The 23,411-nt window shown below is 47.2% G+C and overlaps 1 protein-coding gene across 1 annotated transcript in view; it reads right to left on the minus strand.

The window, feature by feature from the left end:
* The window catches only part of BRINP1 (BMP/retinoic acid inducible neural specific 1), a 92,146-nt gene extending 70,510 nt beyond the window's left edge, over positions 1–21,636 (minus strand). Inside the window, exon 1 of the mRNA XM_037879957.2 lies at positions 21,205–21,636. The gene's annotated coding sequence lies outside the window, so the exon portion shown is untranslated. The remainder of the gene's footprint in view (positions 1–21,204) is intronic.
* Positions 21,637–23,411: the final 1,775 nt, after the last annotated feature.

Raw genomic sequence — 23,411 nt, forward strand, 5'->3', positions numbered from 1 at the left:
TCCCTCATGCTCCTTGTTGTAAACTATTGCCATCAGAAAAGCAGCCTCAAGAAAGAGAAATTACAGAACATATTGTTTGCAGGAAAGGAATGAGTCCCGTATCTCTTTAAGCTTCATGCACAAATAATTTTTCCTTGTGTCCCACATTTGGTTCTTGGCAGGTTGAGCGAGGTGTTTTGCCTGCTGCACTTTACCAGAGGGAAGGGAATAACAAATGCTATTTGTATCTGAAATACTTCTGTGCTGCAGCAACTTCACTGCTTGCAATAGGATGCTGATAAATTAGCAAAGGACACAGTCACGGGAGACGTTAGGGCTAGATCCTGCCAGGGGCTAAACACTCTGGCCCCAATTCAGCAAACAGGCTAAGCCCATGCTTAACTTTAAGCATGGCACTCACCCCATTGAAGTCCTACTGAACTACCCCTGTGTTTAAATTTAAGCATGTGCTTAAGCGTTTTGCTAGATAGGGGCCACACCTTGCAGGATCACACCCTCAGTATAATGGTGGGTGTAAATGCATGCCACTGCCCTCAACTGGAGCTGCTCAATTCTTTATCCTACACCCCCTAGGTAAGTATCAGATGTCCCTATATCTCAAATGTTTGGGGATCAGTGCACTTGGAGTACAGTAGAACCCCAGAGTTACAAACTGACGAGTTAACCACACACCTCTTTTGGAACCGGAAGTACACAACAGGCAGCAGCAGAGACAAAAAAAAAAAAAAAAAAAAATACAGTACAGGACTGTGTTAAACGTAAACTAGTAAAAAAACCGGAAAGCAGCATTTTTCTTCTGCATAGTAAAGTTTCGAAGCTCTATGAAGTCAATGTTCAGTTGTAAACTTTTGAAAGAACAACCACAGCGTTTTGTTCAGAGTTACGAACATTTCAGAGTTACGAACAACCTCCATTCCCCTGGTGTTCGTAATTCTGAGGTTCTACTGTAAAAGGATGGAAGGTGCAGCCCAGCTGTTGCCATGAATTTCTGAGTCTCTGTGGTGTGCACCATAGTTACAAATGTGAAATCCCAGGAGACACCAATTACTTATATTCTGGAAGTGGGGATTGACACCAGGCACACTCATCTGTTCCATGTAGGGATAGGCAAACCTCAAAGGTCTCAGAAGTTCCATTCAGATAAATTCCAACAGTTCCACTGCTCAGCCAGTTAGCTCTGCAATGCTGGGCTGGCAACCACATGGGAATACTCCTTTTTTGCAAGAACTGTGGTACTTCCTGCTTCCATCTGAGTTGGAAACACTCTGACAACAACCTTGCATCCAGTATTTCGGCTCTTCTGTTTCTGGTGCCAGAGAGAGCCAGGAAGTGAAGTGGCAGGGATAAAATGAAAATAGATAATAATAACATGAAGTTAACCAAGCTTTTCTGAGCCTCACAAAAGTACGGTCTAGGTGGTTTTCAATCAAACATTGTTCTGAACCTGAAATTATTAATAATAATGTGAAATTATTATCTAAAATATTATCTAGTCCTCTCCTTCATGATAAGTTAAATTACACCAAAATAATAATAGCTAGTATTTACATAGGATTTTTCAACATCTATCTAGGCACTTATGTGCCCATACATCAACAGAGTATCTGTCTCACAAACATTAATGGATTTTATCCTCACAACCTCCCTGTGAGGTAGAGAAGTAGTGCTCTACCCATTTTACAGATGGGAAACTGAGACACAGAGAGACTAAGGCCTGGTCTATACATAAAACTTAGAACAACCTAACTATGTCACTCAGGGGTATGACAAATTGACACCCCAAAGAGACATAGTTAAGCTGCCTAAGCCCCGGTATAGACACCACTAGGTTGATGGAAGAATTCTTCAGTCAGTGTAGCTGCTGCCTGTCGAGGGGCTGAATTTACTGCAGTGACAGAAGAACCCCTTCCATCACTGTCGTTTCTACACTACAACTCTACAGTGGTGCGGCTGCAGCTGCATTTCTAGTGTAGACATGCCCATTGTGACTTGTCCAAGGTCACACAGGGATCCAGTGACTGAGCCAGGAATTGAACTAGGTCACTGAGTCCCAGTCCAGTGCTCTGGCCACTAGATTATCTTTCCCTCATGCTGCTCTTCCAAAATTAACTTAGCCTCATTACTGCAGCTGATTGGACATTTTCTGATTAAACTTTTTTTTTTCATGACAAAATGCCAATTTGTCAAAAGCAAAAATGTTTCACAGAAATGTGTGAATTTTGACAAAAATTCCAGTAGAAAGAAAGAAAGAAAGAAAGAAGCATTCCGATGAGAATGGAATGGAATGTTTTGTTGGAAATATCATAAGTGTGGGTCATGTACAGTGAATGGGTCTGGACAGACCAAGTTAATACTTATGCTAACCTAACTGCTTTCAGCCTATTCTTTGCTTAGCATGACCATTGCTTGCTAAATTCATTTGCTATGTAGGATGAAGGTGATGTTTTGTATTGTGTTAAATGGCAGAGATAAGAGGAAGTTAATCAGTACAATAAATACACAAAAGGTGCTGACAAAAAGTCACCATATTTAAAGCAAGGAAGGTCGTTGTGTGGAGTAAGGTAACATGAAAATAGCATAGACAGCAAAAGTTATATAAACTGAGGTTACACAAGACACAATGCTTAATAATTGATTAGATGGTTGCTCTAATGTGAAAAAGGTATAAATATGCTAGAGTGTAAAGCACAGTGGGAGCCTTGTAGGAGAAATCCATTGTGACGTGCCTACGCCCCAAGAGAAGGTAATTGGCCAAGATCTTTTTCTGTACATCTGGCATTCATTGCTTTTATAGCAATTGTGAATGCAAGGCCATGCTTTTGGTTCAAACCGAGGTTTGCATTAATAAACCCGAGGATCTCCACTCCAAGGGTATAGTATTCCAGACCCATCCGTTTAAATTTGCTGTTTCAAAAGGACTTTTGGATTCAATGTTTTAAGTTTTATATTATGTCATATAAACATCTTAAAAAGTCAAAATCAGAATGAAACATTTCAATTTTATTGAAACAAAATGTTTGTTTGGGGTTTTTTCAGAAATTTCTTTCGCTGGAAATTTCAGGGGTTTTTTTGTTTTGTTTTGTTTTTTTTGCTTTTGTTCCATTTTCAAATGGAAAAAATAAAATGAAATTGTGGAATTTCCCACCAGATGGAAAACCTGGTTCCTGCCCAACTCTATTAGCCATACACCATGAGCTAGGTAAAACTGTGTCACTATTTCACATTATTCAGCTGGGGAAACTGAGGCACAGAGTGTATATAAGTGATTTGCCCAAGGTCACACAGAAACTATGTTACAGCCCAGATTAGAGCTCAAGAGGTTTTGGCTTCCACTATCATGCTTGATCTGGATATTCTCAAAAGAAAAATACTCTGTCCTTTTGCACACCATTCCATTGCAACCACATGGGGAGTGGGTGTAGAAAGAGGAAAAACAGACCTGGAATTGCACCCAGCAGTGAGAATTGAATATCTGCTCCAAAATGAACAATATGAAAGCTGCAAACATTGTCTTGAGCCTGATATTCATAGTGAGATTTCTAGTGTCCTAGTGTTCGTTGTTGCACAGACACAAAGACATGGTCCCTGCCCCAGAGCAGTTGGGGACTGTACAATGACACCACTAATATTAGCATCCCAAGGGTTTGGAATAAATTGATGATCCCTTTAAATACAAGAGCTTCCTGATCTCCCAGAATTCAGCTCCACCTTCCAGGTAGGCTACCTAGCTAAGCAATCACCAGAATCTTTCCTCTCTTCTCAGCTCTGGGTCAGGAGCACAAAGGGTTAAAGTCCACAGCCCATCACTTCTCCAGGTAGCGCTCCTGCTGTTTGGATAATGACAGCCCAGGCTGCTGGGATGAAAAGCCCCGTTTCACTCACCGCTTCCTAAGGACATCAGGTTCTGTCACTGTACACACTGGAAAACGCCAAATGAACCCAGAGATAGACGTGGAGGGGTGGGGAAGAGGAGTCTGGACTGCTGGCTGATGCGAATTCTGGCCCAGGGCTGATCAGTCTGTGCTATTTCACGGGATGACTGAATCATTTGCACTGGCTATAAAGTCTTCATATGAATTTAGACTCATGGGCTCTGCCAGCCACTGTCTTTGCCCTGCGTGCAACATTCCTGTCAGGGTACTGAAAACAAGCTGAGAAAGCTTAATTCAGTCTTTGATTGAGCCCTTTGCAGAAAGAACACAGAAATATTTCAGATCACGGAGACCAGGCTAGGGAGGGTCATTGGCATGTGTTTAATGTTCCCCTTGGTAACTGATCAGTGTTGAATATGATGCTTGCAAGAGTCATGATGTCTTGTACATCAAGCATCACAACACTCCGGTAAGATGGGTAAGTAGGGGTGTAGGATGGGTGATCTAATAAACAGGGAACCGGACTAGGCCTCAGGAGATTTGGATTCAGTTCCATGCTCTGCCACAGATTTCCAGTGTGGCCTTGCCTAAGTCACTTAGCCTCTCTGCGCCCCAATTCCCTGCTCTACTTCCCAGGGTGCTGGGAGGATAAATGCATTAAAGATGGTGAGGTGCTAGATAGCAAGAGATAGAAGCCGCAAAAGTATAATGTGTGTGTGTGTGTGTGTGTGTGTGTGTATCAGTTATCCCCATTTTACAGATGAAGAAACAGAAACACAGTGGAATGCAATGTGGAGCCCTTTTTCATTGGTGAACGCTTACTCATGGGAATAATCCCACTGGAGGGAGTAAATGCTGATGAGGGTGAGTCAGGGTCCACAACACTGGCTTCCCCGGGAGCTCCAGATTCTCAGAACCTCTGAAATTCAGGCCACTTATTTAGGTGCCTACATACTGATAGAGGTGCCTTGCATTAGACACCCAGATTTGAAAAAATTGGCCTTAGCCACTTGCCCAAAGTAACACAAATCCAATGGAAGATTATGGACTAGAAGCCCAGGAATCTTGATTGCCAGGTCCCTGCTCTAGCCACAAGTCTGCACTGCCTAAATTTCTGCTTCTAGTATTGTAGGGTCTGGAATAAAGGTTATTAAAGTCAGTGGGACTTGGTTGAGATCTAACTGCAAGAATACAGTGGAATATTGTATTAAACTTCATCCTAAATTAAATCAAAAGTTTGAATTAACCCAGGACTGGCAGAGGATTATTTAATTACTAGCAAAATATGTATCTGTCACTTTTCTACTCCTGAGGGCATTCTGCGCCAAAAAAGTAAAAATTCTGCACACACACAAAAAAATCTGTGCACAATATTTGAAAATTTTGCAAATTCTGTACATTGCCAAATTTAGAGGCTCCAGCATGGCAGTGAGGAGCACAGGCCACTGGCTGCACAGAGGTGGGAGATCACTGCACAGCTGACCCCTGGGATACGGACTCAGCGCTGAGGCTGCACCCAACCCTGGCACAGCACAAGGACTGGGCCTGTCCTAGAAACACACCAGGGCCCTTCCCCTCTGTGCCAGGTGCACCAGGTGTGGGCAGGCAGGCTCAGCAAGGCAGGATCCAAGTGTGGAGTGGCTTAGTGTAGGGGGCTGCAGGTGTGGGTTGAGAGGGTTCTCTGTGGGGCAATCTGGGTACAGGCAGCTCAGGGGGGGATCCGGGTGTGGGGGAGGGGGATCTGGATGCACAGGAGCTTGTTGGAGAATTCTGGGTGCAACAGTAATGGGACTCTGCAGGGAGTCCAGGTAAAGGTGGCTGGAGCTCTGCAGAGGGGAGTCTGGGTGTGTGGGGGGGGACAGAACTCGGCAGGGGGTTCTGAGTGTGGGGGACTCAGTGGGTGGGTCCCTTCTTTGAAACTGCTCTGCTCTGGGATAAATCCATCATCAGGCCACCTGGAGCATTTCATTGTCTGTGCTGTGTTGTTTGTCTGTTTAGATAGACTGTAAGTAAAGCTGGTCCAAAAAAAAAAAAAAAGGCAGTGAAAGAGTTTTTCTTTTTGAAAATGCATTTTTCTCAAAATTGAAATGTGACAATTTCAGTGAAATTTTCTATGGGGAAAAATCTCAAAACAAAATATTTAGTCTTTCTTTTTGTTTTGATAATGTCAAAACATTTCATTTGGACTTTCATGTCATATTAAAATATTAATATTAGATTATATTTATACACGATTTTACACTATTATAGTGTTTTGACATTATCCAAATGAAACATTTCCGTGGTGCCAAATCAAAAATTTTCATTTTCAGAATTTTTGTTCTGTGAGAAATGTAGAAATATTGTTCTGACTTGGAATGAATTTTTGGTTAAATGTCAGAATTTCCTGCAGAAAGGAAATTCTATTTTGTAAACCACCTTCATTGTAAACTCCTTGGGCATGTACCATATCCTCAGTATCCTTTGTCTAGGGCGAAGTATGCTTGACCACTCAGTATTCATGTTCATTTTCACATGCCGTGTGAAAATGTGTGGGTAACACTGTCAGAAGTCTAAGTGATTTAGGATCCTAAATCCCATTGACTTTCAATACGACTTAGTTTCTCTTACAAATTTTACCTGGTGTCTTTATCACAAATTATGTCTTTGTTTAATCTCCGTGTCATGATTGTTTGCCTGCAGTACAGATACATGTGAATTTATACCACCCGGTCTGTGTAGGGTGGAGGGGAGTATGGGGCTGAAAACAAATACAGCAGAGAGGCATAAGTGAAAGAGAGAGCAACAGCTCAAAGCAGAGGTGGTAACAAGGAAACTGTCTTGATTCTTTGTCTTCATGGAGGAAAATATCCCAAACAGTTCCTGTGTGTTCACTGTGATTCAATAAGAGATTGAGGGCACCGAGGTCTCGGGACTGAGATCGATGCGCCATCGGGCTGCCAGCATCTGAGTGCAGGGCTTGAATTGTGTATGAACAGGGACTCCATCTTAAATGAAAGTGTATAGCACAATGTATACAAAGAAAGGGCACTAAGGCAACATGAAGGGCTAAATTGTGCATGACGCTGCGTGGATGCACTAGAGGGGACACAGAGCATCCCTTCTTCCCACAGCACACAGGAGACAGCTGCGATCAGGCACGGAGATCTCTGGGGTGACAAAGGCAAGCGAGGCATCGGTATAGAGACATGGAGGGGTTTGGCTATACAGAGCAAAGGAGGTTGCCATGGCCACACTCCTCCTCCCCACGGCACATCATACAGCACCAGGAGGGCCAAAGAGGTTGTAAGGGCTCCCTCTTACCTTGAGGCTCCTACGATCCCAGTCTTTGGCAAGGAAGGGTTTACATAGGGTTGCCAAAACTGAACACCCTTGCTCCCCCTCTGCGGCCCCGCCCCGACTCACCCTTCCCCAAGGCCCCGCCCCTGCTCACTCCATCCCCCGCTCCCTCTGTGGCTCGCTCTCCCCGCCCTCACTCACTCAGACCCCTGGCAACCCTAGGTTTACATGGCACCCAGCACAGACATCTGCACCTCTGCTTTGCTAACCAGGAAGGATGGATTGGCTGGTGCTCTCTACAAGCCAGGGGAAACCCACGGCACTTGCTTACCCTTTATAGTGCATGACATACACCCTTTAATATTTTGGTTACTTTGGGATTGCAGGCTGCAGCCTCTCTGTATGTTTGGCTCTTCGAGAGGCAGGGCCTTCTGGCCAATCATGTCTAGTTCCAAAATAAATCACCCCACACATATGCTTAAACTCCACCTTGGCATGTAGATTCTCTCCCCGCCCCCATCCGCATTTGGTCTACCACTGCTGCAGATGGCCTGGCACTATGGATTATAGCTTTTTGCTAATGATGAACACTACCGTTGTTAAGGTCACATTGAGACTTCCATTGTAGCCCAGCGTTTCCCCGTGTTTGTAACTTTCTGCAAAATTCCCCTTTTCGGCTGGAGCTTTGCATGCTTAGTCTCAGGCCTAAGGGGGGATAATTCTGGCAAGTTTGAGTAAAACCTTCTTTCCAGCACTCTAAGTCCTAGAGCAGGTGCTTGCCTCCAGCCTTCCTACATCCCATCGGATATTTTTACAGCTCAGTTCTACAGGTCGCTAACAGCAGCGAAAATATCTTAATCGGCCAGCCCTTTTGCCTGCCTGCCCCATAGATGTGCCTCATCCCAACATTCACGTCCTTTTGTCCATAGCAATCTATTAGCCAAATAACAATGACAAAAAAGTAATTTTGCAGAACTTCAGAAAGTCAGCAGGAATTAGAGCAATGTCTTGGATTCAGGTACTAATCCTTTGGTGTACGTTGTGCAAACCAGATGGTAGTCTAATCCCCGCCAGCATGCAAAAACCCAGTGTGCAGAGAGCACTGTAACCCCTGTGTCTGATTGAATATTCACACTCACGTCTGATTTTATTCTATTCTGATTTATTGGAAGAAGTCTCCATGCAGAAACCCGCACAGATGACTAAAATCCCGGATCTACATTGTAGCCAAGTTCTAGATCTTTTCACTGCATAGATAATATATGTTCTCCTTTCCCCTCTCCCACCTCATTAAAAAAAGTCTTGCATTGCCTCATGCTTCATTTGAACCCTTGCTTCCTCTTTGTCGGCTGTCTGCCCCCAGGAGATAAATCCCCCCAGCTTTCCAGCCACAGCCAAAGTCCATAAATCTGCTCCTTTCTTATTAAATTTGGATTCAGCTGCTTCCATTGTGACACGCGATGCTGTGCTGTACCAGCTTCCAAGTATATGACTGGGTCCCAGATCTTACCACAGATCCCCCGCTGGAATCCAGGGCCAGACACTAAAATAAGTTAAGTGCCACCCACAAATCAGTTTCCTTCTCCTCTTCCATCCCCTCCCTCTCTCCCACTTTATCCACCTCGGCCCATGCCTTGACGCATCTTAGATGGTACTGGTTAAGGCTCATTATTAACACATGCTAGAGCATTAATGAGCACCTAAAGGAGGGGAGAGGAGGAGGAGAGAGTGAAGAGAGGAAAGCAGGAGTGGAAAACAGGATGAAAGGTAGTGAGAGAGGGGGGGACAGACAGTGATAAGGATGAATGGAGAGAAAGTGGAGGAAAGGGAGGAGTGAAGGATGATAGAAAGTGCATATAATTAGCCTGTGGTTCAGTGGAGAGGGCACTAGCCTGGGAGTCAGAAAAAACAAGTACCCTTTATGTGACTCTGCCACTGAACTGCTGCGTTGCCTTGGGCAAATCACTTTCTCTCTGCTGTGTTTCTGTTCCTCTCCCACCTGTTGTCTGTCTTGCCTATTTAGAGTGTCAGCAATTCGGGGCTGGGACTGTCTCTCGCTGTGTGTTTGTACAGGGCATAGCATTCTGGTGCCCCCATCTTAGGTGGGGTTGCTAGGCACTGTGATAAAATAGATAATAAAAACAGCCTGTAAAAACTCATTGCCAGGCCTGGGGAATTGCAGGGAGACTGAAGCTCTGTGAATCTGTTGAGCTGTTGAGTTCATGAACCTACTCTCCCCTGTAATTTAACCCTATGTTTATTATCCAAGGGTGAGTCAATTTAAAAAAGAAATCTACCTAGGCCAGTGCCTTCTCTGTGGGATAGGAAAACCACAATAAAAGTGAGCTAGAATTCAAATTCAAAGGAGCTTTTCATTAGAATTTGCCCCCTCTTTTCCATGTCTGCTCTTTCCTTTTCCCTCTGAATTCCTTTCCTGTTCGGCACCAATCTCTGCTTCCTTTTCCACCCGATGTTTTCACTGGCGTCTGTCTCTTTCTTCCCCTGTCTCTTTTGTCCCAGCCTCTCCCGAGTGGCACATGAGGCCAAGAATATTGGGATTCAAGAAAAAAATCGGAACTTGTGATGGGTGAGTGGGTTTGAGATGAAGCAAAGAGGGTTGGTGCCTCCCTGCTTTCAGCAATCAGACATCGCTGAGTCAAAGAGTATTCCAAATGAAGGCCTGGACACCTATGGATAAGACTAGCATATGGGTAAGAATAGTATTTACAGGTGTTACCCACCATTCAGTGGGCTAGGCCTCCCCAGCTGTGCCTGATCCACACAGCGCATGAGCCTGCTGTGGTTCCCAGTGAGGAGAGTTAGGCATCTAAATATATTTAAGGATCTGGGCCTTAATCCTTTAGCAGCAACCCAAGCTCTTAGCTCTGGAGTGCCAGGGTTTGATCTCCGGTGATGACCAAGATGAGAGTCATTTCACAGTATCTATCCCTCACCTAAATGTTTAAGGGCCATCTAGCCTCATGCTTCAGGGCATTCGCTGATCAGCAGCCAGGGTGAGGCATGAATCCCTCCCTTGGCCCTTTCGTATATTTCAGTTAGGTTCCCTGGAGTGGTATAGGAGGACAAGAAGTTATACTTTCCTCTAAGGCCCCATCAATCTTTAAACATCCCAGTCACCGAGACAAGGGGCAAACTTCTGATTTCATTTGTTTGGGGGTGAGTCCACAATAATGTCTCTGAAGCCTATGGAGTTACTCCCGCTTTACCCTCCATGTGATTGAAATCTGAATCTGCCCCCCACCTCCCAGTCTGCAGTCACTACATTTGTACCAGTCCTTCAAGAAAAACAACAACGCATAATTGCACAGATTCCCATTCCTACCACCCCTGTCTGTAAATCTTCCCTCCCTTCTACCCCCAGCCTCCATCACCTGAAAACAAGCTTCCTGTAATGTAGGTAGACACCAATCTACCCACTTTCTTGCCTGAATCTCTCCTATTAATTTTGCATGAGGAAAGCTTTCCCCATTCACACCTTCCCTCCATCCTCCCCTTTCCATCCGAGCCTCTATAAACACAATAATCATTCAAACCTACATAATACCTTATCGTGGGTTTTGCACATGCCCATCGCATCTCCCCCTTATTTCTTATCCTATAAGCTGAGTAGTCATTCACCCCTAAACGGCAGCTTATCTCAGCATTTACACCTGCCTTGCCAATGAACTCCATGTTCTACCTGTCAGATCCCCCAGATCACACGTCTCCTGTTGGCTGATTATTCCATCTAGAGCTCACGCATTCTTTGCAGCTGCTTCCCTTTCATCCTTTCCACTTGCTCTGAAAAGTTACCCTGCCTTCTTCCCTGGTTCCCTCATTGCTGTTGCTGTCTCTACAGCTGATTGCATGTCTATGTATCTTTTTAATACACGTGATGCGTGGGGCCACCTTTGCAGTGTAACCATTCGCACTTGTCTTAAAACAGTTGCAGTGACAAAGCAGAACCGCTATATATAGAGGCATCTGTGAGGGCCCAATCTGAAATCCCAGATCCAAAGGATCCCCTGGATTTCGGCTCTGAGGAGAGGAAAGAGAGTCTTTTTAAGACTCTACACTGAGAGTCTGGAGACGTGACTCTGCCACTGACTGCTCTGTGACCTCAGGCAAGACACTTAGAGCTCACTCTTTTAGAGATCTCAGGGACAGACTTTCAAGAACCGTGTCATTCCCACAGTGACACCCCAGCACGCTGAACACTCTTTAGAAAATCTGTCCCAGGCAGCCAGATCCAATGCCCATTAAAGTCAGTGGGAAGACTTTTATTGAACTTGAAAGGGAGTTTGATCAAGCCCTTGAGCTCTCTCTTACTTCCGTCCCTCATTTGTAAAAGAAGGGTGGCAGCAGACCCTTTCCCCCATTCCTTGTCTGTCTTGTCCGTTCAGGCTGTAACCTCTTCATGGCAGGGGCTGTCTGTTTCTATGTGTATCTGTCCAGCAGCACGTGTAGGTACCGTGCCCGCCTCTGAGGCCTTTACCGTGATACAAATAATAATAATGACACCATGGATTTGAAATTTGCAGCTCAGGCTCATTACAGCTACTTAGGAGCTCCCATTTTAGGACCTGCTCCAATCCCTATTGAAGTCAATGAGCGTGTCTCACATAGTAACATGGGAGCGGTCACATCAGATCAGACTGCTGGTCCATGCGGCCCGGTATCCTTCCTGTTTCAGTGGCTGAAACCTTCCTATAATGCACAGAGCATGACCCTTTACTCAGAGATGTTGATTCCTAATCTCCCTTTGACTTCAGTGGGAGCAGTATCAAGTCCCTTACCAACTGTGGAATGCTCTGTGCAGAGAGAGAAATTCCTTCCTAACCCCAGAAGATGATCAGTTCATGTTCTGAAACATGAGATTTGATTATCATTCTCTTCGATTGCAGAGTTGCAAATGCTATTAATTGCCATAACCCAACCTTTACATTTCAAATCCAGCCACGCACAATGACCCCCTGCAGCAGAGCATTATGTAGCTCAACTATTCACTGAAAAAATATATTTCCTTTTCATTTGTTTTAAATGTTGTGCTCTTTGATATATGTCCCCTAATTCTTGTCGCATCACAGAGTACAAATATTTCTGATTGCTTTCTACCGCGTCCTTCAAATAACTGTATATCGTACCTCAATGCCATTCTTTTTCCAGGCTAAATAACCCATTATGTTCAGTCTCTTTCCTTTTTAATTGGTTAATATTTGTAAAGCAGTTTGAAAATGCATTAGTATCATTCAGTTATAATGTATTTTCTGTTATTTTCTACCCTTTCTTTTAATGCCTCAGTATCCTCCTATAAGCTGCCATCCATCTCCATTGATTCTATCAATGAGGATGTGTAGGTCTTTATAATGCCCTGGGGAATTTCCTTTCCCCCTTCCTGACCGGGATTTTGGAACAACCAAAGAAACTGAACTCCAGTGGCTCTTCCACAGGGTTGACATTGAACCTAGCACATGCTAGGGCATGGAGACTTTCTCTGGGCCTTGACCCTGCAATCAACTCCTCATGAAGTCTATTGGGCTCTGCATAGGAGCCAGAGGTCTGCCTGCATGGATCTGTCTGCAGCACTGCACCTTCAGTGAGCACGGGGTTCCGGGTTCAGGAAAGCACTGAAGCACCTGTTCAAGTCAGTGGGACTTAAGTTCATCCCTAAAGGTGAGCTTTGATGCATGGGGACAGATTCAAGCAGCTGCATAAGTACTTTGCTGAATCAGGGCCTGTCTGAATACCCGTGCAGTGAGCAATACTTATCATTGTGCACTCTACTATGCAGTTTCAGTGCCTCACTTGAAGAGGCTCCCTTTAAGCTAGGACAAAAGTCTTTTTTCCTCAGAGGATCCTGCAAGTTAAGGTTATTTTCCCCAAAGTCCATTAACTTTATATTCCTCCAAGTAAAATGTCATATTAATCCTTTGGTTTGATCAGATTCTTCATAAATTGCCCCACAATGTCCTTGCTTTTAACTAGCCTTTTCCATCATCACCCACTTGCTACTCACGTCCTCTTCCAAATCACAGACAAAGGTACTGAGCAATGCTGATCCAATATCGACCAATGGGTTTCCCCATTATTAACTTCCATCCTTCTGAGCAGCAACTGTTCCTGATGACCCCTTAATTCATAGTACTTGGCTACCTTTTAATTCACAGGAGGTATTCACTTCTCTAAAGAGGGACCTTTTCAAAAGACATCTGAGAGGAAATCTGATAAATTATAATCAGCAGGTCCCTTTTTATCCACTATTTTATGAACATTGTCAAAATTTTCTAAAAGGGTTGAAAGGCACCATTTACCCTTTAACCAGAGGTGCTAGTTAGACCCAAAACCTTATGACTTATCCAAGTGCTGGGTTATTTTCTCCTTAAAAAATATCCTTAGTCAGTTTGCCTGGAACTTGGGTGTAACTCATCACTCTGTAATTTCCTAGACTGTCTTTAGGAAGATTCACGCCCAGGGCCACATGTTATCACGGTTTCTGGGCATAGAAACAGTGAAACCAACGGGATATATATATATATATTTGTTTAAGCAAATCAGAGGTAGGATTTGACTCCATGCCAGCAGCTCCAGGAACAGCTGTGCTCTGAAGGATACATTATACACACTCCGCAGCATTGCTGTGATTTCATATTTTATTTCTTTTTTACAATTTTACCATGACCACTATCCAATTGTTGCAAGCTACTGCCCTTCATTATCTCAGGGCACTTCATGTATACTTCAGCCGCTAGTTACCCCACAATTGCCAGTAAAAAAGTGCCCCCCTCGATATTTACAAGTCTCTCACAGTACAGATTGATGCAAAGAATCAATGGAATTTCTACACAACGTCAGCACCTCTTTCTACATTCCACATATGGATCTCTCTTGCTTCTGATGTTTCACTTACTTTCTCAGCGTTGTTACATGCTCTAAAGAGAAGTAATGTGTTGATAATGATGCTGCAATACCGGAACTCACAGCCTTCCCACTGTCGTTTCTGTCCTAAGGTGGCATCATTCGTACCTGCTTCTCCCAGTGTCCATACCTGCCCTGCAATCTCAATACTCAACCTGCATTACAATTAATCTCTTTGCCTACTTCATAGACTCGTTTCCATTCCTTACACCTTTCTAGCCCTGACTCTGAAATACTCTACGAGCTGCCTTGGTTTGTTCTTCTGTCCCTCTGCAAGCGTGATTGAAGCACACTGGCTGCCCTTGTAATTTACAGCACATTTAGGATAAAGTTTTTAAAACCCAGCCTCCCCACCATGGTGAGCACCCACATTGTGCAGGGCCAAACAGCTGCAGAGGTCAGTACCTGATGTCAGTGGTATGTCTATCAACCTCACATGCAGTCCCAGTGCGGGTATGTAGACATCTCAGTGACATCACTTGGGCTCACATATAACTTCACCCGGAATCATGAAGGTCCAACACAATTGCAGATTTCAGAATGGGGGGTCAGAGTGACACTCAGTCCAGATCAAACCCTAAGGGACAGATCGTCAGCTGGTGTAAGTTGGCAATGCTCCCCTGGCTGGGCCCGCACTAGAGGTTTTGTTATCCAGGGAGCAAAAAGAGTTTTCAGTGACCCACCCCCACCCAACCAAAAGATGCAATAAATAAATAGAACTGACCTATCAGGCATAACCCTCACTCCAGCCAAAAACAGGGATTTCTTGAGTGGCTGCCCTAATGGCCTGCTCCTAAGGCTAGCCCTGTCCAGTGGCTCCATGACACCAGCTAAGATTCTAGCCCCGTACTGTATATTCTCTATGCTACACCTATTGGCTGTACTGGGCCTAGTTATAAAAGTGCAACCAACACTAATACTTGTCAGACCTACAAGGCTTCAGCTTGCACTAGTTCCGATGAAACAGCGTGCAAAAGATGACGCTTTGTCCTCGGAACCGCACCAAACACATCACAAGCTCTAAGGGAGAGCACTGAATGTTGTTACCTGATGGCCAGTGCTGCTCTTACTCTGCCGGATTTCAAAGCAGAGTTGGCCTAGTGCTGATAAGATCCGCCGGTTTTGTGCGAGCTGCGTGGCATGGGAGGCTCTCTGCAAAGCAGAGCCTGAGCATCCCAGCTGGAGAGTGCAGGTCAGCATGCGAGTGTGAACGATGTTTCTTTCTCCGCTCACATATTATGTTTCACTTTTAAACAAAAAAAGCCAGATGAAATTACTCTCTTGTATTTCTCGAGTTTCATTTAGGCACAGGGCCCTCTTTTACTTCTGCTCTCAGGCTGTTGGGGAGCTGCTAAACAGCTGCTGCGTTTCACCCCAGGTTGGCTTCGCAATAATCCAGGGGTGGGTGCCATGATTTGCAGAGCATCCTGCGACCCTTTGAGATGAAAGACGCTGCATCAATACACGAGGGTCGCTATGAACATTAGTGCCGCAGTAACCAGTGCCCGACACTACAGCCTGTCCAGACAGCAGCACCCAGCGTTTGCCTAGCAGTAGGAAGCAGTAACAGTCCTCTTAATGTCTGGGCTTCTGTACTCTGTAAAGTATTTATCTCACCATTGTAAACCGTATGCAACAATGATACATGTCTGAACAAGAGCACACAGCCTGAACCCCATCTAACCAGTCACTGTCTGGAGACCAGCCGTCAGAGCTGCTCTGGACAGTGTCCTGCAGCCAGCACCAACTACCACTCCCATTACTATCATAAGGTCACATCCAGCAGCTCTTAAATTAGTTGTTTCTTTGAAGTCAATGGAACCAACCCTGTGAATAAGAATTGAAGTACCGGGGCCTTAGAATCAACACCTGCCAGGGCTCCATTTTGCGTGCGATCCGACTGGAGCAGTGCTCTAGTCCAGTGGTTCTCAAAGCCAGTCCGCTGCTCGTTCAGGGAAAGCCCCTGGCGCACCGGGCCGGTTTGTTTACCTGCCGCGTCTGCAGGTTCGGCCGATCGCGGCTCCCACTGGCTGCAGTTCACCGCTCCAGGCCAAGGGGGGCTGCGGGAAGCAGTGTGGGGCGAGGGATGTGCTGGCCTCCCTTCCCGCAGGCCCCATTGGCCTGGAGCAGTGAACTACGGCCAGTGGGAGCCACGATAGGCCGAACATGCGGACGTGGCAGGTAAACAAACCAGCCCGGTGTGCCAGGGGCTTTCCCTGAACACGCAGCAGACCGGCTTTGAGAACCACTGCTCTAGTCAACATCGCCCAATCAACACAGTTGTGCTGCAGACACTGACCTGGCATCATCACTCAACATCTTTCTCAGAAGGATCAGAGGTCTAGACCCCTCAATAACACTGTTCCATGTCTAAGCCCCATCGCCTGCCCGCTACACCTGATAGACAACACTAAGTTCTGTCTACTGCACGTGCTCCATTTGAACAAATAAAAAATGTGCCCCCCCCCCCCCCCCCGTCCTTTGGTTCTGCTTCGGGAGATTTCTGCTCCATCACTTGCTTCGTCAGTGCATGAAAAGCTGTTTATTGTAAAGGGAAGGTGCAAAGGGGCAGATATGTTGTATTAAAACCCCTCCAACCATGCAGCAAGGAGACCCCAGTCTGTAGCCCCAGCCACTGTTCACAGAAACATGTCACAGATTATTCTGTCCTCGCTTAGGCTCTGACCCAGTGCCCACTGAAGTCAATGGGAATCCTTCCCCTGACTTCAGTGGGCAGTGAATCAGGACCTTCTTTCTTTCTTTTTTCTAATTATATTGACTCTCTTCCCTGATTAAAAGGGAAGAGCCCAGACTGTCGTGTCTAAAGATGATGTCAGCGGCTATTTCTCACTCTCATATACCAAACTGAAGTCATCAGATTAACTCACTCTAACCCCGCACACAAGGGCAAAACATAAACTAGATTCAATCTCAGCAGGGGAACCCCAAGGGTCCCCACCACCAAAGTTACAACCGGCAGCCATGTCAAACAGGGCTGTGTTCTTCTTAGATCTCATAAGCAAAGCAATGCTGGGCCCATAAATAGCCACATTGGAGACCTCCACAGAAAACTCAGGACACGGCAGGAAGTGGCATGTGGGCCTCAGTAGGACGTGCCCTTCTCTCTGAGCCAACTCTGAACCAATCAATGCATCGCTATGGTGCTCATGGGAGAAGCCATCTTTCAGATGATAAATAAAACCAGTGGACCAGGTTGTGCACCATGAACCACTCCCGGACAGGACCTTCCCTACCATGATCTTCCCCCCTCCAAAAAGAAAGCCAGCTCAACTTCTGAATGCCCAGGAGCCGCTGCATAGTCTGGGATGATCTGACACAAGGTCCTTACTGCTTAATGTAATTAAGATCCCCACCCCAGTTTTGCAAGAATAGAGCTGTTAACCAATCCCCAGGGTCCTGGACATTCCCAGCTATGGGTGATTATATTCCGTATCCCTAAATTCGCCTCTGCCCTTTCAATGTGAGAAGCTATTTTTTTTTCACTCCCCCTCTTAAAAGCTGTAGTGTTTCTGGCCCAGATTGGCTGTTGGCCTCCATCCCAGAAGTGGCTGCATTTCAGCACTGGGTAAGGGATTCCTTTATGCACAGGGCCGGATCCTCATCATAACCCCATTGATTTCAGTTGAGGGCTGCTGATTTACACCAACAAAGGGTTTGGCCCAGAGCCTGGTAGTGCACCTGGGATCCTTTCAGACTAAAGACAGTGTATATGTCATGATTTATTATTATCACCTGCTATTATTATTAGCTACTGGCTACAACTGTGTGAGGAGCGAAAATGTCACCGAGAAGGGCAGTACATGCAGGTCTTTGCCTGCATCCCACCAAACCTATTCTAGGCAAATGCTGTACACCTAACCTGTCTGGGAACCCAGCTGCTGTGGATCCAGCTGACCTCCTGCTTTGCAAAGCATTCCCACAACTGAAATGGAGTCAGAGCGCCCCCTTCTGGGAGCCATAATTCCATCCTGTGACACTGATTCCCTGTGTAAATGAAGATACTAGTGCAGAGACTCTGAGCTAGGAAATATCAGTGTTACCAGAAAGGTTTTAAATTGTATATGCATTTGTTTCTCACATACACACACAAAGGACATTAGATATCATACACGTACATTGCTGCATGCTTCCCCCCTCCCCCCGGAACACTGATGCGCTTCTCTAATTTCTCATCGAGGGACTTGTATTGGTTTACTTGTTTGTTTGTTTATTTATTTACCCTCCCATCCCTTCAGAGTTTCTTTTTAAATTTATTTGCTGATATTTGACATAAATCTAGGAGTTTTGATTTTCTCAACCCCAAATCTGATTTTTCATGCCTTTGCATCATATGTGACTATACAAGTGTATATGTCTGGGTCACATCTGGAAATCCAAAGGGACGTCTCAGTAGGGCAGAGAGACACAACAACACAGACAGTTTTTCTCTGAGCCAAAGTCTTCAGAGCCATGTTCTCGGGGAAGGCAACGGGAGTTTTGACTGAGTGCGGACAGCAAGATTTGTGTTATAAAGACCATCTCAGTAATAACCCGCAGTGGTCATGGTCAGTTCCACCTAACATTCACCAGAAGCAGAATGCCATCTCTGTTCTATTTGGCCCGACACATACTTCCAAGGTATTAAACATGTGGGGGAGGCAGGCAGGAGGGGAGACCATGGATAAACCTTTCACAATCCCGCTTGGAACCAGCTTTTAGAAGTAGCAGTACCCTCTCAATGTGTCCCTGAAATCAGAAGTTTTACCAGGACAGTCAGCTGGCCTCATTAGAGTCCTGCCCTTAGGGAGATTACACAATCTCCTAACTAGGCCCTTGGAAGAGAGAGGAGGGAGGAGGGGTGGTGGTGGTTAGTGCATCTTAAACCAGTGACATCATCTTCCCCTCAAGCACCATACCAGTGTGTTCATCCCTGAACCAGGGGGGCAGCAAAGCAAAGGACTGTTGGTGACGGATTGTGCTGCAAGGACTGGAGGGTTTTGCTCTGAGCCCAATAGGTAGAACTAGAGTAAAGTGGGACCTTTGAAAACTATGTGTGTCTTGTGGATATACACAGAGATATTCTCTCTCTCACTCACTCACACACTCACACACACACACACACACACACACACACACACACACACACATAGAGCGATATAAACAACTATAACAGGGCATGTGTGATTTCTGCAAGCTATCCCGACAGTCTCTAGCCCAAAGTCTGAAGGGTGCAGATGGTTCCCTCTCCTGGGAGACAATTCATGCTGCACCCACCTTGGCTGAAGCCTGTCTGTCTTTGCTGGGGTGAAGTAATCACCGAGTCCCGGGGCCATGCAAAGAGCAGTAAAACACAACAAGTCATGCAAAGCATTTTCTGCTGAGTGGCCATGGGCTGTGGAGGCAGACAACCCCCAAATCAATGCCTGGAAGATAATCCAAAGCAGAACAGTGTGCTTTCATAGGGAGTTGCTTACCAAGAGATGTGCAAAGGGGAGGGCGGGGGGGCAGAGGAAGGGGACACCAAACCTGCCTGGAGATTTGATTTGCACAGACAGTGTGAATGGCAACACAGTGAAAGTGATGTGTGTGTAGATGGGTGCGGGAGACCAAGAATGGGGGTGGGAGATTGTGTGATTCCAAGATTGTCTGTGTGTTTGTGAGAGAGAGAGAGACCAAGATTGTATGCGTGTGCATGGGGTGAGGAGTTGTGTGAGTCCAAGATGGTGTGTGGTTTGTGTACAAGTAAGAGGGAGGGAAAGAGACCAAGTTTTGTGAGGTGTGTGTGTGGGGGGGGGGGGCGTTTGAGAGAGAGAGAATCACTAGAAACTAGGCCAGATATTTAAAAAAAAAAAAAACTGCATATTTCTTGCTCCAAAACCTTGATTATCTTCTTTCCACTTTCCAACCCCCCCACTTCTTTGCAACTCTCCTGAAAGCAGCTTAACTCCCATTAAGGAATTATTACAATAAACCCAGATGGAAAGCCAGGCTAATATCCAGAGCATCGACTCCAGATGCCAATCACAAGGCTACATTCATCCATGAAGATCGTCAACATTTGGTCTGCAGTTTGTTTTCTCCTCTCCAGGGCTCCTGCGCCCCCCCGCCCCAGTATTGTATCGAGGGACACCTCCCACGCCCCCAGACTCTTCATGGCTCCTCCAAAACGTGGAATCGGTGAGGGACCTGTCGGCGATGATGATGTAATGGTGTGGAAGTGCTCTCTCACTTGGCCTCCCCAAATCCCCTATGGCCTGGGAAAAGCAAACTTATGCTCCTTTACCAGGCAGAAGTGCAAGCAGCCTTCACAACTGAGCGGCTCCTCAATACATAAAAAATCCCCAGCCCGGGGCGGGGGGACGACTGGACGGACAAAACCCTCCCCAGATCTATGGTCCTCTCCCCCCGCACATACAGTCGTCCCACCCCCACCCCAGCTCCCCTTTATTCCTTGCCTGTATTTCAGTTTCTTCCAATTCCCATTCGGGGTAGAGACTTAACCCGGTGTGGGATTTAAAGCCACAGACTTCTCCTTCTACAGAATTTGCTTGTCACTTGCACAAATGGAGCCGTGGGGATTAAGTGGAGATGACACCATCTCTTTGGGGACGTTTCCCCGGGATGTATCAATATTCTGCAATCCAGATAGAGCTGCAGGTTTTCACCCCCGCCTCCTGCTCTAGCCGAAGGCTGCATCCTTCCTCCCGTACGTTTTAGAAATGTACCTTGCCCTAGCTACGTGATCCCATTGCATAAAGCAACTCCCCCCCCCATGCGTGCAAATGTCCTGACAGCCACAAGCGTGTTACACACACACACACACACACATATCAGAAGCTAACTAGGTTACAGGACTTCTGCATTGAAACCCCACATTAACTTCATGCAAACCCAGAGGGGAAGGAGAAGGGGAAAGAGACTGCCAGGCAAAGTGTGTGTGTGTATGTGTGTGTGTGTGTGTGTGTGGTTTCAACGGCACTGACTCTGGGGGGGATGGGATTCAATAGGACACCTTAGAAAATGACATTACAGTAAGAAGGGATCACGACGAATGCGTGAAACGCAGTTCAAAAGCTGGGCACCAGGACACGGGGCTAAGCGGGGATCCGATGCGGATGAACCGAAACCCTCCCCTTACCTGAGGTTACTGTTCCTCTTTGGCTGAGAGCTGATCGCCGGTGGGTTTTATTGGGCTCGACAGGAACTGGTGGGATCGCCTCTGTGTCCAGCTTGCATACTGGGCGCTGTGCTGATAATGCAGGCGTGGGGGTGCTGGGGGTCTAGCAGCACTTTTCATGCTCAGACAGAAAATCCCTTCCCTTGATCCAGATCGCAGGCATTAAGGGCAGAGGCAAATCCTCTCTCTCTGTCTCTCTCTCTCTCTTTCTTTTGCTTTCTCTCTTTTTTTCTCCTGTTCCTTCCTCCTTTTTCCCCCTCCCCTCCCCTCTCCTCTGCCGATCAGTTTGTAGCCATCGGGGAAGGAGCAGCCGAGGCAGCGGGGAGAATGGAGAGGGGGCTGGAAATAAAAATGAAAAAGGCTTCGGGAGAGAAGCGAGAGGCGGGGCTTTCTGGGAGGGGCGGGGCTTAGAGCAGCCTGGATAAAATGAAGGGGGGGGCGGGGGGAAACAGGGAGGAGCCTAAACCCGGAGATTTTATTCTAAAAGGTGTTTTGTACAGATCTGGGGGGGGGGGGGGGGGGCTGAGAAGGGGACACAAGAGGAGGGACTGGCTGGGAGGAGCTGGGCAGACAGAGCCCGGGACGTGTCAAAGGCGGATCAGACTCGAGCTGGGGCTGCGTGGAGGGGCCGCGAGTGTGTGGTGGGGCCATCCAGAAGCGCGTGGGGGGGGGCGGGAGGGGGGTCTCCATGCGGTCAAGGGCCAGCCGTGGGTGGGACTGCAGAGTTCGCTTGCGTTGAATGGGGTGTGGGGGGGGGGGAGAGAAGGCAGCAGGGGAGTGAATTTCTCATGAGAGCACCCGGCCCTGATCATTTTATTTTATTTTATTTTATTTTATTTTATGTGCGAGCTTATGCTTCAGGGAGGAGCTGAAGCGCAGAGCAGAGGCGCTGGGACTGCGGGCGCTCACTGCACTGGGGATTTGATTCGATTCACATTTCAAGTCCTTCTTGCAAACTCCTTTGGGGGCAGGGAGCGGGCAAACAGGTCCTGAGCACAGACTGAAGGGGAGGGTGGGGGGTTTGCAGGGCAGTGCCCCGAGATTGCAACTGCAGGGTGTGTGTGTGTGTAGCGAGTCCATGCAGCGATTGCAGGCAGCTTGCTGCTCGATGCCTTCTCCTCCTCTCAGTGACGGGAAGGGGCCAGGGTGGGCGGCAGGGCTGAATCCTGCCGGATCTGCAGGGCTGGGAGCATTGACTCGGCCGGGGGGCCAGCACGCCCCATATCCCCCGCTGGAGGCCCGTCCCCCGGCTCCTCGGGGCGCTTTGCATCTCTGCGGGGACCCGGGGACACCGTTCAGCACCTGGGAGAGCTCCCGCAGGGGACACGTCCCGCTTGCTCAGCCCTCCGGCGTCCAGAGCCCGGCTGGAGAGAGGCCGCCGATCGGCCCCGCTGGGGACCTTTGTCCGATCCGCAGCCCGTGCTCCTCCTCCGGCGTCCGTCTGAACACGGCTCTCCCGGACAGCTCCGGCTTCTTTCCGTGACCCAGCCTCGGCGGCTGATCCTCCTCCAGCTCTGCCCTGCCTCCTTGGAATAGGGGTTGAAGCCACCCCGCAGAACAGAGCAGCGTCAGGAGGCTGCAGACAGCCCGAGCTGCCTCCTGATGCCTTCAGGCTCGTCTGGGCTAAGGTCCAAAGGCTGGAGCTGGGGGGGGGGGGGGGATCTCTCCCTTCCTGGGTCTCTGGACAGCAAAAGACAACGACAGTTGTGCAATTTATCCCCATCCTCCGCAAAAAAGACAGGCAAAAATTGAGGGTGGGGGTCAGCCGTGAGGTCAGGGCGCTCTGGCTCACCGCATACCCATAGACCGAGCCTCGAAGGCTGCCCGAGCTGTAAAGAGCCATTAATAATCCCTGTCCCTGTGGAGGTTCATACCCAGTGAACTCTCCCTCTAGCCACCAGCTCATCTTGCCGTGGCAGATAGGCAGAGAGAGAAACAATCAGATGCCTCTGCTAGGGACGTGGGGAAGGAAATCAATGGTGCAGTTATTCCCCCCCCCCCCCCAGATCCTCCCCCAGCAGGCAAGTACAGGCTGTCCTAGCCTTCGCTCCCCCACCTTCTACCCCCCAAGGCTACAGAGCATTGTCTTAAGCTAAATCTTCTGCAAATCTCCCCTAAGCAGAATTAAAAGCTGTTTGGTTAAACTCCAGGCTGGCCTGATAGGTGTG

Source organism: Chelonia mydas, chromosome 16 (assembly GCF_015237465.2).
Source record: "Chelonia mydas isolate rCheMyd1 chromosome 16, rCheMyd1.pri.v2, whole genome shotgun sequence".
Classification (NCBI taxonomy): domain Eukaryota; kingdom Metazoa; phylum Chordata; order Testudines; family Cheloniidae; genus Chelonia; species Chelonia mydas.